The sequence below is a fragment of the Tachysurus vachellii genome, chromosome 3 (genome assembly GCF_030014155.1).
Source record: "Tachysurus vachellii isolate PV-2020 chromosome 3, HZAU_Pvac_v1, whole genome shotgun sequence".
Classification (NCBI taxonomy): Eukaryota; Metazoa; Chordata; class Actinopteri; order Siluriformes; family Bagridae; genus Tachysurus; species Tachysurus vachellii.
Genome location: NC_083462.1, coordinates 30282267 through 30295820, shown reverse-complemented (window position 1 = coordinate 30295820; position 13554 = coordinate 30282267).

Below are 13554 nucleotides of genomic sequence, written 5' to 3'. Positions count from 1 at the left end.
ATACATCCCCCCTTTTGACACATGGTCTTGGCCATGCACCAATTTAGCATAGAATGGAAACAGTTTCTTTGGCAGGAATGGTTTGTCATCTGGGCCGTACCAAACCCCATCTCTTACCACACCTCCTGTTTTGTTCCAAGTGGCTCTCTCTTCTGCTGTACTGTAGATTGTGACTGAAGATCTTCGAGATCAGCTGTGGGAGTACATATTTTTAACATACACAAAGTTTCGGCATTCACAGAAATTTTCTGTGCAGCTGATTTTGCTGCTGCATCCGCCTGGGCATTACCCTGTGAAATAGGATTAGTTCTCCCAGTGTGTGCTTCACACTTACATACAACAATGGATTTTGGAAGTAGGATTGCATCCAGGAGCTCAGAAATCAGGCCATTGTGCGTGATCGCTTTACCTGATGAAATCACAAAGTACCAAAATGAACTACTCCAAATGCATACCTACTGTCAGTATAAATAATGACAGTCTTGTCTTTTGCCAACTTGCAAGCTGCTGTTAAAGCAACCAACTCGGCTGCCTGTGCAGAGAGATGCTCTGGTAATGATTCTGCTTTAGTTGTTTCGTGTTTTGTAACTACTGCATACCCCACGCAGTCGCGGCCTGTTTTCTGATCTCTGAAGGCTGATCCATCCACAAAAAGCTCAAGATCTGGATTCTGCAACAATGTCTCCTGCAAATCAGACCTAGGACTGCAAATGTCATTTACTGTACAACTGCAACACAATTGTGTGGTTCTCCATCTGCTTCTGAGGGGAGAAGAGTCGCAGGGTTTAATACAGTACAGCGTTTTACTTTCACATTTGGCATGTCAAGCAAAATAGTGTGATATCTCAGCCATCGTGCTGCAGACATATGTGCTGTTTTCTGTTCCAGGAGAAGAAGTGACACTGCATGTGGTACTAAAAGAGTTAGATCACTGTACCCCACAATATCCCTAGAAGCATTGACTGCTTTTTCAGCTGCTGCTATTGCTCTTAAACATATTGGCAGGCCTGCTGCTACTGGATACAATTTAGGTGAGAAATAGGCTACTGGTCTTAATTTCCCCCCATGATTTTGTAGTAGCACTGATGTCATACATCCATTTTTCTCATTCACTGTTTGCACAAATGGCTTATCTGGGTCTGGAATCCCTAATGTTGGGGTGGTTTGTAGAGCCATTTTTAAATCTACAAAGGCTTTTTCTGCCTCTGGTGTCCAAATCAGTGCAGTGTGGGCCTGTATGCCTTTCCCATGAACGATTGCACTCAAGGGCGCCTCGAGGACTGCATAGTTGGGTATGAAGGTCCTGCAGTAAGAACACATGCCTAAAAATGACATCAATTGTTTCTTTGTGTTAGGCTTTGGGATGTTTTGGATTGCTGCAACTCTGTTCTGCTCAATAGTTTTGCCTTGTTCTAATATCAGATGTCCCAAGAATTTCACTTGTTGTTGTACAAACTGCAGCTTTGATAAGCTCGCCTTGTGACCTTCCTTTGCTAGATGACAAAGCAACGCAATAGTATCTTTTTCACATCGGTCTGTGGATGGCGCTGCAATCATGCAGTCATCCATATATTGAAGAATTGCTGACCCTGGGGTCAGAGTCAGAGATTCTAGACTGTTCTTAAGGGCTTCGTTGTAGATAGTAGGAGATTCACAATACCCCTGACACAATCTGGTAAAAGTGTACGGTTTTCCATTGAAGGAAAATGCAAACCAAAACTGGCTGTCTGGATGAACTGGTACACTGAAAAAAGCATTAGCTATGTCTACTACAGAAAACCACTTGCTGTCTGGTGAAATCTGAGACAAGATTGTGTAAGGGTTTGGCACATTTGGAGCTCTTGAAATTACTGTATCATTCACTACTTGCAAATCTTGGACAAAAGCGCCACTCCTCTGGTTCTCCCAGAGGCCTAATTTTTTTTCACAGGCAAGATGGGTGTTCTTACTGGAGAGGTTTCACATGGCAGAATCACACCAGCCTTACGCAGTGAATTAAATACCGGTGTGATACCCTTAATGGCCTCTGGCTTTAAGGGGTACTGTGTTTTGCAAGGTCTGTAATCTGATTTAGGTGTTATCTGCACCGGAGCACAATTTTTGATTAGAACTACATCATATTTCCCTGTTGCCCAAAGTTCTCTGGGAACTGCTTGTAATCGGGGGTCTTCCCCAGAAATGTGTGTCATCCGCCACATTGTTTTCAGTACATCTGTGTCTGCCTGTGGCATTATCTCAACTGTTCTGTCAACAAAAGCTACCCAATTCAAGGACATGCAATAGGCTTTAGTTTTCTCACTGTACAACACTGTGGGATCTGAACTGGGCTTCCAATCACCAGCTTCAACACACTTTAATGTCCATTTTCCTAAATCTTCCCACTTCTCTGTTTCACCTTTAGCTAGAGACACATGTGGGTGGGAATTCTCTATAGTGAACGGATGGGCCTTCCCCGGGTTTACATGTATTTTAGACAGACTCACTTCTGCAGTACATCTGTGATTGTCCCAATACAAATTCTTCAACAACAACTCCTCAGCTTCTTTTTGTTTTTCAAACCACTCTTGTTCATAAACTACATCTGGCCCTATGTGTGTGTGTGCTGTGCAGTGCAGATCATGTGTGTCCATGTATTGTGTGCGAGTAGGGTTAGTAATATCACGGGCCTTATCTGTGAGTGCTTGATTCACTGAATTCACTGCAGAGGTGCTGAGTTCCCACTCATACACATACAACAGAGGACTGGGGTCCCACTTAACGCCCTGAAATTCACCTGTTTGACTTGTACACACTTTCAATCCATTTGGGGTGCTAATTAGGTCTATTCCCAATTTGCAAATCAAAACCCTGCCCATCAGATTAATAGGGCAGCATTGAGATAGCAGAAAATGTGAATGGCTGTTGGTTATTCTCAACACACCTCTACACACCTTAAGGGTGCTGTAAATTTTTCTTTTACGATAATCCCAGATGCTCCAACTGAATTCAGGGATCTACCACTCATTTTTGGCCTCTCACTCAACTCATGTGCTTTGATCACAGAGTTTCCTGCACCAGAATCTACTAAAAACACAATGTCTGTCCCTTCTACATTTAATGTGTGTATTGGCATGTGCTTATAGGCATCTAAACTGTACTTTGCATATGTGCCTTGTGGAGTATGTTTCTTCTCATGAAAATCAATTGTATTCCAAACTTTTTTTTTTCCCCAAAACATTTAAGTCAGAATCAGAGGTTAGCTGAAGCGTTTCTTCATTGCAAAGCATCAAAGATTTTGACTCACCCATCCCTTCAGTACTGACCTCCTCGACCCCGACCTGAGATGCTGATTGTCATGCAGTTTCTTCGTCGCGTTTCTTAGGACATTCCCTCGCCCAGTGATCTTGTCCTCCGCAAATAAAACATCCACTTTCTCCCGTTCTCTCTCTTCGGCCTCTGCCCCTGCCTCTTCCTCGATATCTCCCTCTTCCTAGATGTGTTCGAGACCCCGCCACGGCTTGCATCATTGTCAGCTGGACTCTGTGTGTTTGTGCTTCTTTCTTCTTTTCCTGCTCCTGCTCGTGTTGTGCGAGCAGTTTCTCCGCATGTAGAGCATGTCGTTCGATGAGGCTCAGTTTTCCAGTGTCCCATGTTATGCATAGGTTTTTCACCTTGTCAGCTATTTCTGGAATCAGTCCATTCATGAAGCTGTTTCTCAAGTGTGCCTCGTATGCTGTCACTGCCCCCTCACTCATATCAGGTGGGGGAGTGAGGCCGCTGTGCGCGTTGTGTATGTCAGTGAGGCGATGGAGATATTGCACAACGTTTTCACCGTCCTCTTGTTTGCAAAGCGCAATCTTTGTCATATCCATCTTCGCTGGGAAAGCCTCCCTACACGCTTCACGTAATTCCATTATGAAATTAGATACACCGCATTCCTCGAGTTCGCATGATCTGGATGCCTCATGCACAGATTCTCATCCGGCCATACATACTTGATTTGCGTTATGTCAGCTGCTAGTTTTCTTCCCAGCAGGCGCCTCAGTTCAAGTGAGGTGGGACAAAAGCCTTTTCTTCAACTGGTCCAGGATCAGCATTCTCCTTCTGCTTCTCCCTCTGACGTGTCCGTGATCGGCGGAGAGGGTGGAGGGGGTGGACACTTCTTCATGGTTTCCGTGAGTGGACTCTTTGTTTCTGGTTCTGTGTGGGCTGGCTCCGGTTGGGGGTGTGTTCCTGAATTGTGTTGACACAGCCGCTGCCAGACGTGGTCGAGGAGGCGGTCCATCCAGGTCAGGATCATCTGAAAAAGACTTAAGACACTGGAGACTTTGTGAGCTCCTTAATGTACTTTGTGTATTTTGTAAATACTGTGTAGATTATCTCCTTGTGCAGATTTTTTCTCTGCCTCTAATCTCCACATCTGAAAAGTTGTCCACTTTACTTCTACCCTCTTTCTCTTCTTTTTTCTGGCATTATCTCTTTCAATTTGGATCAGGTTACTGTACCTCTCAGCAAGTCTAACTGTTTCAGGCTAAAACTGCCGCCGTCTGGGAAGCCACATTCCGTCACCCACCACTATTAGTTGTGACACAGAATCAGGACCATAATTAGTTTTCATAAAATTCACATTAGGTCCAGTGATACACACTATGTTTGTACTGAGTTTGCTCTTAGATTTACTGTTGCCCATGACTATCTTAGTTTATTGTTGACAGTCTCTGCGTCAGAAAGCCTGTTCTCTTTGCTATGTGTGTGCTTTGTCTTTTGTTTTGGCCTTTTCTCTTTTCCCCTAACCTGCTTTGCTCTCCGGAGAGTCTACGCCGTGCTTGTCAGCTCTTAGCGGTGGGTTTTCTGAAAACCTCGCAAACAAGACACCTTTAGCACCTAAACCCAGATTAGTGCTGTGCTTTACTTTTTATTTCTAGGCCATGCACTAGGTGCCTATTCAGATCCCTGACCTGTCGACAGATCCAGGTCTAAATCCTGTCTTTACAGCCCTTTCTACACAGAGACAACCAACAATATAATTTTATGATTCAACACTAATAAATTTAACTAGGGTTCTCTGGAAAAAAACCCTTACAACCTTATAATTAAAATAAAATAAATCCTCTCACCTTCCACGTGTCCAATTACTTTTGATTCCGGCGTTGAGGCGGCTCACGGTGAACTCCCGAGTCTTCTCACGCTCATGGACAATTTTGCGATTCAAGGTGAAGTTAACAGCCTTCAAGGCTCGAGCGCTACAAGTCTCCCCAGGAATGCCTGAAGTCGACTCTCAAGCGCAGAATCCTGCCGACAACGCCAAATTGTTGTGGAAGTTCCGAGGTTAGAGAGATTTAAAGAATAAAGTATAACACTGGTAGACACAAGCAAGAGAAAAAAGGTTACACAATTTATTGTGCTCAGCTGCGCAGCAGGACCCAAACACTCCACATGTAGCATGAGGGATGAAGGGCCAAGATCATTGATTACTTCAAGGTTTTATAGACAGAACTCAAGAAAACCGAAGATATGTAGAAGCAAAACATCATCAATCATTGGCTCAAAATTACCTCATGCATCTCCTGACCAAGCTAATCTGACCAGGCCAAGGTCTTCTAGAGGACCTACTGGACATTGTTTATGGACAACTCGTCCCCAGTCCCTACTGCCCTTGTCATAATCTTAACAAAACCTACTGATGACGGTCAGTCTCTGGTCATGACGCACACAGGGTACAAGCATAGAAGGACAAAGCCTTATGACCATCTTAAGATTAGAAATTTCCACCACACAACATAAAAAGGCCTGGCCGTCCACAAAAGACAACAGTGGTAGATGATCGCAAACCATTCATAAGCCTCAAGAATAGAAAGGCCAGATTAGACTTTGCCAAAAAAACATCTAAAAAAGCCTGACCAGTTCTGAAAAAGCATTCTTTAGACGCATGAAACTAAGATCAACCTTTACCAGAATGACGGGAAGAGAAAAGTTTGGAGAAGGCTTTGGAGAAGGAACAGCTTTCATGATCCAAAGTCACTGATCCAAAGCATACAACGTCATCTGTAAAACATAGTGGAGGCAGTGTAATGGCATGGGCATGCATGGCTTCCAGTGGCACTGGGTCACTCGTGTTTATTGATGATGTGACAGAAGACAGAAGCAGCTGGATGAATTCTGATGTGTATAGGAATATACTGTCTGCCCAGATTAAGCCAAATGCAGCAAAGTTGATTGGACAGCATTTCACAGTACGAATGGACAATGATTCAAAACACACTGCAAAAGCAACCCAGGAAATAAAATGGAATATTCTGCAATGGCCGAGTCAATCAACTGATCTCAACCCGATTGAACGTGCATTTCACTTGCTGAAGGCAAAACTAAAGGCAGAAAGACCCACGCACAAACATCAACTGAAGACAGCTGCAGTTAAGGCCTAGCAAACCATCAGAAAGGAGGAAACCCAGTCTCTGGTGATGTCCATTGGCTCCAGACTTCAGACAGTCATTGCCTGCAAAGGATTTTCAACAAAATATTAAAAATGAACTTTTTATTTATGATTATATTAATTTGTCCAATTACATTTGAGCCCCTGAAAATGGGCGGACTGTGCATAATAATGGTTGCAGTTCCTGAACCTTTTACTTGATATTTTTGTTCAACCCCTTGAATTAAAGCTGAACGTCTTCTCTGCTCAAATGCATCTTGTGTTTTTTTTTTTTTTTTCCATTTTCATTTTATTCTGTGGCATACATAGCCAAAAGCATGAAAATTGTGCCTGTGTCCAAATATATACGTACTGTACCTAACTGTATATATATATAAGGTGATTCAGTTATGTCTGTACATTCTGTACTGCTTTTGATTTCTTTCTTTCTTTCTTTCTTTCTTTCTTTCTTTCTTTTATTGTTTGTGTATTGGTTGGTTCTAAAATTCTGAATTTTGGTTCACCCTTTGTTTGAATACGGCATGTCACAGTGATTAATAACCAGTTTACATGTTGATTTAGAGATTCTGGCAGTCACACACAACTATCAGAATTTCACTTCATTGCTATGCTTTCAGTACAATAGAGTGTACAACATATCAGACTCTGTTTGTTATAAATGAACAATACAACAGCTGAACAACAGAGTCTACTTATATACATGTACTCTAACATAGCTGTTCAAATGATGGCCACCAAAATCCCATTTACAGTGAGGCCTGTGTCTAGATGTTGACTAAATACAGTATTTCAAGTAGAACAGTGACTTTTTGTTTTGACCCACATTTGATGTTTGAATTTTGACTTCAATGAGCTTTCCTTGTGAATGACACTGAGTTTTAGAATGAGATTTGTGTTGGAGAAAATGTAGCTCATTTAGACTATAAACCAGACATGGGCAAACTACGGCCCGCAGGCCCTATACGGCCCGTTGGGCTTTTTAATCCGTCCCACTGAACTCATCCACGTTATATTATTAAATTAAATTTTATTATAAAGACACCACAATCATTTTACCTAGCTGTAATTCCCATCTTTCCCCAGCAGATGGCGCACCCCGAAGACATTGACCCTTGAGTGTGATGCATTACGGTTACTCTGTACTGTACTTCATTTTGTCGCTTTGCACTTTCAGCCCTTCAGTAAAAATGAGCAGACCGAAGAAAAGAAAAGTAGACAGTGAGTGTTCAATAAAGAGTGGACAACAAAATATTTTTTCACTGAAGTCCGATCAACAGCTGTATGTCTGATATGCCAAGAAACTGTAGCAGTTTTTAAAGAATACAACATCAGCCGTCATTTTGCCACAAAACATGCTAACTACGCTAGTAAACAGTCTCCACAAGAACGGGCGGCTACAGCTCAGAGATTGACGGCTAATTTACAGACTCAGCAAAACTTTTTTCACAGACAAACTGCGATTCAAGAGTCAAGTACAAAGGCAATTTTTTTGCTGGCATTTAAATTAGCAAAAGCCAGTAAGCCTTTCTCCGAAGGCGAATTTTTAAAAGAATGCATGTTTGAGACAGCAGGTCTCTTGTGTCCGGAGAGCAAAGGCAAATTTGAACAAATCAGTTTATCACGCAGAACTGTGACTCGCCGTGTGGAATTGATTGACGAAGATATAAGCCAGCAATTTAAACAAAAAGGCCAAGTTAACTGACCAACACCTCGGATCTATCTTGAGAATTGCCACAAATATAACGCCAGACATTGATGCACTTGCAAAAAAAGGAGACCAACAACACTGTCCCCACTGAATCTGAATGGGAGTTTATTACTACGTTATTAAATTAATAAACAATTAAATTGTAAAACAATTTTTACAATAAACTAAGCACAATGGTGTTTTGCTGCCTGTTAAAGGCCAAATCTTTTAATGTAATGGTTTTTACATTTAATTTATATTAGTTCACACAAACACACCAATCTCCTATTCTGGCCCGGCCCCTCTGTCAAATTTTAAAAACCATTGTGGCCCGTGAGTCAAAAGGTTTGCCCACCCCTGCTATAAACCTTATAGATTCTGTAATATTTTGTGTTTTACAGCTGATAAAATGACTCCTGAAGTTACAGGTTAATTGATTTATATTTATATATGTCACTAACTTTCTCTTTCACGTTGTGTGTGTGTGAGTGAAAAATGTGTAAAGTCTGGTGGTAGAAACAGGGTTTTCCCCCTTTTCTTTTGTCATAAAGCACAAAGTTGAGTGTATAACGTTTTTTTTTTTTCAAGCTTTATTGAAGGATTTCAAAGAACTTTTCAAAATTCTCATTCACAAGTACATCCTGTGATCATGAGTTTTACAATCATACATTTGAATACAAAAATACAAAACTTACATCAGTTACAAAAAAACAGAAATTTAGTCATCTGCTTTAAAATTTTAGACATATTTACAAGCATCTATCAGTAAAACATTTTTAATAAAGTCCAAGGTCATTTGTCTTTTGATCATCAGTTCATATTCTTTTGCGTTTTTAGCTGTTTGTACACTACCTCAGCAGGAATATGGCACTGGTTACTAATCATTTTACATCTGGTTTTCCAAATTTTAGAATTGACAATACAAACAATTAGCCAGTAAAGTTTCATCACATTTTTGTTAGCTTTGTGTTGAAAATTACATTACAATATATTACAATGCATTATTGTTTTTTCATTCACATTTATATTTAAATCTAGGTTTTTTACTTTATGCCATTTCTGCTGATCATGTACAATTCATCAAAAGATGTAAAATTTTTTCATCCTCTTTAAAATCATTTACATTTACAGCATTTAATTAGTCTTTATATTTAAATGAAAAATCTCTGTATACTAATTTATAAAAAGTTTTTTCTCGCTCTTCCTATCTGTCACGGAATCGCCAGGTTCTCCCCTCACACAGCAAACCAGATCATCGTCACCTGAGTTTTAATCACCGTCACCTGGCACCCATCATTACTGCACTGCATAAAAGACAATCTCACACACAGACACACTGTCCGGTCTCGTACGCGCTAGCATCTGCTGCACGCTGTGTCTACTAACCTTACTCTTTATCTCTCTCTATTCAGTAGTTCCCCAAGTTCATCGTCCATCCAAGGATCTAATACTCGTGGGTCTGTTTCCAGTCAGCCCGTGTGTGTGTGTTGGAGCTTCGCCTGCACTGTTGCACCCTTGTTCACTTCATTCACCATACGTTGTCAATAAACTGTTATTTTACGTGATCTCTGTTTCCGTTGTCTTCTGTCCCTGACAGAAGACCGGACCAACAAAATTATGTCTTCTCAGAACTCGGACACATACCAAGGACTGGTCGACATGCTGAGACAGGAGTTGCTACAGACACCGGGACAACTGCCGCACACCCAGATGACCGCTACGAACAGTGCTACTGTCGTCACAGTTCCCATGGCCAACCCAGCACCCTACTCAGGCGTTGCGGAAGAATGTAAGGGATTTCTCCTCCAATGTTCGCTGATCTTTGAAATGCAAAGATCGCAGCAAGAATTCATTTATAATCTTATTACTCACCGGAAAAGCGCTCCGGTGGGCCGAATCCATCTGGCATCAAGACGGATACTTTTTATACTCCATCACGGAATTCACCGCCTATTTCCAAGAGGTATTTGGTATTCCTGCTGGAGATACAACTGTTTGTGATAAACTTTATCATATTAAACAGGGGAAATCTTCGGTGGCCGACTACTCACTGCAGTTCCGCACGCTAGCGGCTGCTAGCGGTTGGGATGAGCGAGCGCTAATGACAACCTACCGTAATGGTTTAAAACCAGAACTTCGTCTGCAATTATCCGCCTTCGATGACACCATGGGGTTGGAGAATTTCATCCAACGAGCCATTCGAATGGAAAGTCGTATGATATCATGCACTTCTAATGTTCCTCCACAAACTCACCTGCCAGAAAGACCTGCTCCAGAACCCAAACCCATGCAGCTTGAATCCACCAGGATCTCACTATCAGAGCATCATCGACGGCTGACCCAGGGCCTGTGCCTGTACTGTGCGAGCAAGGGACATGCCATTGGTGAATGTCCCATCCGTCCTCCGAGAGCATTGGTGAGTACGGTTCAACCACACATTACCACTCCACTCTCCACCAAAGTTCAGTTGTCTCATCCCAATCTATCCGTTACAGTGTCTGCCTTGCTCGACTCGGGGTCAGCCGGGAACGTCATCTCCGCCCAGCTCTGCAACCGACTCAACATCACAAGGGAACAGATACCCCAGAAACCAAGGGTCCAAACTGTGACTGGCAAACCCCTCAACCGGTCCTCTGTCCACCACTGTACCAGTGAGCTCACGCTGACCGTGGGGTGTCTTCACCAGGAGAAAATCAAACTTCTGGTCCTGGAGAACTCAATGGCCAAGGTGATCCTGGGAAGACCCTGGCTGATTCAGCATCATCCGGAGCTCTCTTGGGACACTGGTGAAGTGAAGCGTTGGAGTGACCATTGTTTTCCTCGTTGCTTTCTGAAAATCCCTAAACCACATCGTCCTCCTAAGCCAATGAAGGTATGCAGCACCTCTATTGAAAGCCCTAAGAATAATGTGTCTGTCTCTATGCCACCAGAATACACCGCCTTCAAAGATGTCTTTTGTCCCAAGAGAGCTTCGAAACTACCACCTCACCGGCCTTGTGACTGTGCCATTGACCTCCTTCCGGGTGAACCGGTGCCTAAAGGAAAAATCGATTCCTTAACTATCCCCGAGCAAGAGGTCATGAACAAGTACATCAAAGAAGCGCTGGCCCAAGGATATATACGACCGTCAACTTCCCCTGCTGCATCCCCCTTTTTCTTCGTCTCCAAAAAAAAATGGTGGGTTACGACCCTGTATCGACTATAGAGGGCTGAACCAAATCACCAGGAAATTCCGCTATCCGCATCCCCTCGTCCCATCGCCGCTCGAACAACTCCGAGGTGCCAAAATCTTCACCAAGCTCGATCTTCACAGCGCATACAATCTCATACGTATCCGAAAAGGAGAGGAGTGGAAAACTGCTTTTGTGACTCCTACAGGCCACTGGGAGTATTTGGTCATGCCTGGTGAACGCCCGTCTGTATTTCAGGACTTCATGCACGCCATCTTTCGAGACCTGCTGAATCGGTATGTGATATACATTGATGATATTCTTATCTTTTCCAGAAGCCCTGCTGAGCACCTCCAACATGTGAAGGAAGTTCTGAAACGGCTGCGTCAACACTCCCTGTTCCTAAAGGCTGAAAAATGTGAGTTTCACCAAACCAAGATCCAATTTCTGGGATATCATGTCTCAGATAAGGGTGTCAGCATGGACGAGGGGAAGGTGAACGCCATTAAGCACTGGCCAGCCCCGTCGACAGTAAAGGACCTTCAGAAATTCTTGGGGTTCGCAAATTTCTACCGTCGTTTCATCCAGAATTTCAGCAGCATCGTAGCTCCACTCACATCGGCATTGAAAGGTAAGCCCGAACTGCTCAATTGGACTGCAGAAATGGGTAAAGTGTTTAATCATCTAAAACAAGTTTTCTGCGAAGCACCAGTTCTAGCCCATCCAGATCCAGAAAGACCGTTCATTGTGGAAGTAGACGCGTCATCAACTGTAGTGGGAGCCGTTCTTTCTCAGCAGCAGGGAAATCCTCCTACTCTTCATCCATGTGCTTTCTTCTCGTACAAGATTAATCTGGCGGAAAAGAAGACATCGGCGATCGGGAACTCCTGGCCATTAAGTTGGCACTGGAGGAATGGAGACATTGGCTTGAAGGAGCCCGGCGTCCCTTCACCGTGCTGACGGATCATAAAAATCTCCAGAACGCTTTGAGTTCGTTATTGCTTACCGTCCAGGAAATAAAAATTGCAAAGCTGATGTGTTGTCTAGAATGTTTTCTCCTGAAGATGACCACATGCCTCCAGAAGCCATTCTTCCGGATAAGGTCTTCGTCTGCCCCATCGAGTGGAGTGAGGACGACACGATCCCGAACACACCAACTGTCCCACCGGGCTGCCCAGGTGGTCACACATATGTACCGTTGTCTCATTGTGTTCCCTTAATCATTAAGGCTCATACCTTTCCAGGCACTGGTCACCCCGGCATACAGCAAACCCTCTCGCTGCTGAAACATCGCTTCTGGTGGCCTAACATGGCTCAGGACATCAGAAGGTTCGTGAGGGGGTGTAAGGATTGTGCTATGGCAAAAACACCACGTCATCTTCCCAGTGGAAAACTTCATCCTCTACCCATTCCTCATCATCCCTGGTCGCATCTGGGAGTAGATTTTGTTACGGACCTCCCAGCCTCACAAGGTAACACCTGCATTTTTGTGGTAGTAGACCGTTTCTCCAAAATGTTAAGACTCATACCCCTCAAGGGTCTGCCCACAGCCATGGAAAGTGCAGAGCTGTTATTTCAGCATGTGTTCCGATACTTCGGCCTACCCGAAGATATTGTGTCTGATAGAGGTCCTCAGTTTGTTTCCAGGGTATGGAAATCATTCTTCAAACTCCTAGATGTGACCATCAGCCTCTCTTCCGGTTATCACCTGCAGTCCAACGGCCAAACCGAATGGAAGATCCAAGAGGTTGGCCGTTTTCTCCGAACCTTCTGCCATCGTCGCCAGAACTCTTGGAGCCAGTTCCTCCCGTGGGCCAAGTACGCACAGAACTCTTTGCGTCAGCAAACCACCGGCCTAATCCCTTTTCAGTGCGTGCTTGGCTACCAACCTCCCATGTTTCCCTGGGCAGAAGAGCCATCAGAAGTCCCTTCGGTCCAGCACTGGTTCCAAGAAAGCGAGAGGGTATGGAACTCAGCGCACTATCACCTGCAGGGGGCTGTCAGGCACCAGCAACAGCAGGCGGATGTTCGTTGTGCCCCAACACCCAACATCAAGAATATCAGCCTACACTTACCCTGCAAAAAGCTGAGCCCCCGGTTTATTGGTCCATTTGTCGTCGTGAAGGAGGTCAATCCGGTAACTATGAGCACCAACTCCCCTCGCATTACTGGATTCACCCAGTTTTCCACGTCTCCTCTCTTAATTTGTACCACTCACCTGTCTTTCCTTCTCCCCTCACAGGACCTGGCGAAGAAACCCCCCCCTTTCGAAGAGGATCACGCTG